Below are 3,857 nucleotides of genomic sequence, written 5' to 3'. Positions count from 1 at the left end.
TTAACTTCTATAATTGAAACTTGGTAGCCTTGAGCGGAGTCCAGGACTGGTCAGGGCAGGAGGGAAGCTTGCCTTCCTCCATTCCCAGGGGCAACCCAAGCCTCTTGCTTGCTCCAGCTCCATGGCCGCCGCATCTTGTGATGGAGTGAGGGAGTGACGGAGTGAGGTAGTGACAGTTAATTTGCATACTACTCTTTTATTAGCTAGGACTAGAGGCCCTGTGCATGAAATTTGTGCAGGGGGGGGGGAGCATTTCTCTCAGCCCGGCCTGCACCCTCTCCAATCCGGGACCCCTCGGGGGATGTCAGACTGCTGGTTCAGGCCCGATCCCGCACCGGCAGTCAGACATTCCTCTCACAATCCAGGACCACTGGCTCCTAACCGCTCACCTGCCTGCCTGCCTGATCACCCCTAACCACTCTGCTTGCCAGCCTGATTGCCCCCAACTGCTGGCCTGATTGCCCCCAACTGCTCCCTCCCTGCCAGCCTGATCACCCCCAAATGCCCCCCTGCTGGCCTGATTGGGGTTTGAGTGCGATTGGGGGTGGGGACAGCCATGGGAACGGGCTGTGGTCAGTGGGCCGGCTGGCCATGCCCCCAAATGGGGTGGGGGGTGCCAATCAGGGGCTAGTGGCTTGGGGGAGGGGCCATGGGTGGTTGGCCACCCAGCCCCACCCCCTATTAGGGAGGGAGGGTGCCATCAGGGGCAGGCAGCTGCAGGGAGAGGCCTATTGTGGTGGGGCAGGCTGATCAAGGGCGGGACTGGCAGGGGGGTGGGGGAAGGAAGGGGTGATTGGCTGGCTGGCCCGCTTTTTTTTTTTTTTGGCAACTTCACAACTTTTATTTGCAGTGCCTGTGCTATGTCTCAAAAATACCTTCTCCCCCTGCCCTGGACAGTGTTGGGAGGGAGCAGCAAAAAATAGAAGATGTCCCTCCCTATTGTACACAGACCCTATATACAGACCCACCTGGCCCAAACCAGTGGGATGCTTGGCACATTTTCGGATCCCTGTTCAGGGGCTGGAGGGGTGACTGGTGGCAGCACACGTGAAAGGGGACCTCTGGGTGGCCAGTCTGGTCCTGGCTACTGGTCCTGGCACTTCCTGGTTCTTGTTTCCTTCCTGGTCCTCAGTTCCTTCCTGGTTCTTGTTTCCTTCCTGGTCCTGCCTGCAGCCCCGGTCCCCCTACCTGGCTCAGCCTCCTGTCTCCATCCTGGCCTCAGATGGTCCCCTTTGCTCCTGGGGGCTCTGTCCTTCCCTCCCAGCCTGGAGGTCCCAAGGGGAGATTATGCTTCTCAGAGACTCCCCAGCAGCCCTGTCACTCATGTACACATAGGGGAAAGGGTGCGTGTGGCAGAAGCAGCTGTATAAATGAGGGTGCAGGGGCAAGTTCTCTGGGGTCACTTGGACAGTTTGCTGATGACGCGGATCAGGGCCATATTCTCCTCTTTGAGGCACTGGTTGTCAGCCCAGAGGTTGGACAGGCCCTTCAGCTCCTCTTCCAGCTCAGCAGCCTTGAGCTCCAGGGCCCTGCGCTCAAATCTCTCCAGCTCCAGGAGGGCTGGCCTCTGCAAAGCGCTCCTGCCTCTGTGTGGTGTGCTCCAGCTCCACCTTGAGCTGTGTGAGCTGCAGTGTGGTCTGGGTCAGGGCCTCACGAAGTCTCTAGTTTTCAAGGTGCAGCTTTGCATAGAGCTTCCTGAAACCTCCCTAGGGCTCTTCCGATTTGGGCTGGGGTTCTGGGTTTAGGTCTTGCTGCCTCTGGAGGGGAAGGGCTGGATTCGCCTCCTCCCCCTTCACAGGCCCTCTCCTCTCCTTGGCAACTCTGTAGTGCTCCCTGGAGGCCTGTGGTCCCTGTCCCTGCCTGTCAGATGCCTCAACTCTCTGGGCAGGGCCATCAGAATTCTCAACCCCATGGACTCAGAGCTGCCAAGAAGGGTCCAGGCTCTGTGCGCCCTGCTCTTGATCAGGATGGGAGAGTCCAATCAGGGGCAGGCCAGCAGGGGGGAGGGGCTGCGAGGTTGGCCGCAGGTCCCAATCCCTGATCAGCTGATTTGCTGGCTACAGTGGGTGTCATAGATACCGGCCCAATCAGGGCCACCTTCTGCGGGTTTGTGTCTCCACTAGCTCAGGCCCCAGCAGCCCAGTGCCATGGCTATGGGCCTGGGGCTAGGGTCCTGACCCCCCCGCAGGTTTGTGTCTCCACTAGCTCAGGCCCCAGCAGCCCAGTGCCATGGCTATGGGCCTGGGGCTGGAGTCCAGACTCCCCACAGGCTTTTGTCTCCACTGGCTCCGGCCGCAGCAGCCCAGCAACGTGGGGCTGGGGCTGGTGTCCCGATCCCCCTGCGGGGCAGCTCTGGGCCGCGCCTGCGTGTTGTTCTGTCAGGCTCACCCGCCCGGCCCCTCCTCCTGAGCTGGTCGTGACCATTATGCCATCCTGACCTAATTTGCATATTACTTCTTTTTATATATAGATATATACGCATGTATATATAATGAATGTATTGCATTTAATATATAACTGTTATCCATATAAGTGATAGAGCATTAGTACATCAAAAAATCATTTGGATTCTTAAAGACAAATTTACTGAATAACTTTAATTTATAAGTAACTGACAAGCTCAATTTGGTTTCTACAAAAATTGACAAAATTCAATTGGTGTACAGACATAATTTTTTTGTATCCAGAACTCAACCACCCAGCTTTATTCAAGCATTTTTGTTTGCTGGCATCACCTTGCCTGATAAAACTAAAACAAGATTGGCTGGAACACCATTTATCTTTCCCTGGCAAACCCATTTTTATCTGTCACAATATCTCTAGGGACAACTGGGAGGAAGACATGGGGCTGGTGTGAATCTTATCTGTCTCCTCATCACTTCTGTCTCAGCTTTCCTGTTTCTGCTGAATTTTATATCTGTTATCTGTTATGCTTTCAAATAATACTGAAAAATACGTCAGATGCATTCATAGCTCCAAAAACTACCTAAACAGTTAGATGCATGAGGCTCATTGTTTCTGACTCAAAAGAAGAAAAGAGCAAGAAGCATTGAAGCTGAGTTATTTAACCCTGGGTAGTGAGGTGTCTCTTCCTAAAATCCTTGCACCATTTTGCCCTTAAACTTTTAACTTGCTGTCATTTCCCGTTCCCCTTCTCCTCACCTCCTCACCTCCTCATCTCTCTAGCACAAACTGCCCTTAGAAACACCAAAGGTTTTCTTAATTGCTACGCACAGTGATTCAGTCTCCCCAAACACACACACACACACACACACACACACACACACACACACACACGCACACGCACACACACACACACACACTCACTCACTCACTCACTCACTCACTCAGTCATTCCTGGTCCAACTGGGCATCTCCATTCCTTGAACAGAACAACTAATAATCTGATGCAAAAAAAAAAAAAGAAAATTTACTCCCTAAAAAATTGCTGATGGTCTGCTTTTCCATCCCAGCTTCATGTCCGATCTTGAATCTGTCTAAATATTGAGAAGAAACATGTGGAAGCTCACGTCCTAATCAGAAAAAACAGGAGCATCATACAATGTCTGAGGAATCCATTGTAAGAGAAGTGCACGGCCAACTCCATGGTAGCCAAGTGAGCGGTCTGTACACCTTTCCTCCTTCTCTTGTGCTCCAGCCACACTCACCTCTCTCATCTCCTCAGGCTTTTACCTTCGCTTCCCTTTGCAAATTTTCTTCTTCTGGTGTCCTTTATTCTAGCTGTTAATTTCCCCATCATATCCCAGCCTAGAATAAATACTACTTTACTCACATAAATGCCACTACATTCCCCAGTGTTTCCCTGCTCATCCAATGCTTCATTAGAAATATATATG

This window comes from Myotis lucifugus, unplaced genomic scaffold, assembly GCF_000147115.1.
Source record: "Myotis lucifugus unplaced genomic scaffold, Myoluc2.0 scaffold_82, whole genome shotgun sequence".
Lineage (NCBI taxonomy): Eukaryota > Metazoa > Chordata > Mammalia > Chiroptera > Vespertilionidae > Myotis > Myotis lucifugus.
The sequence above is the reverse complement of the archived record's forward strand: the minus strand, read 5'-3'. Positions refer to the sequence as shown.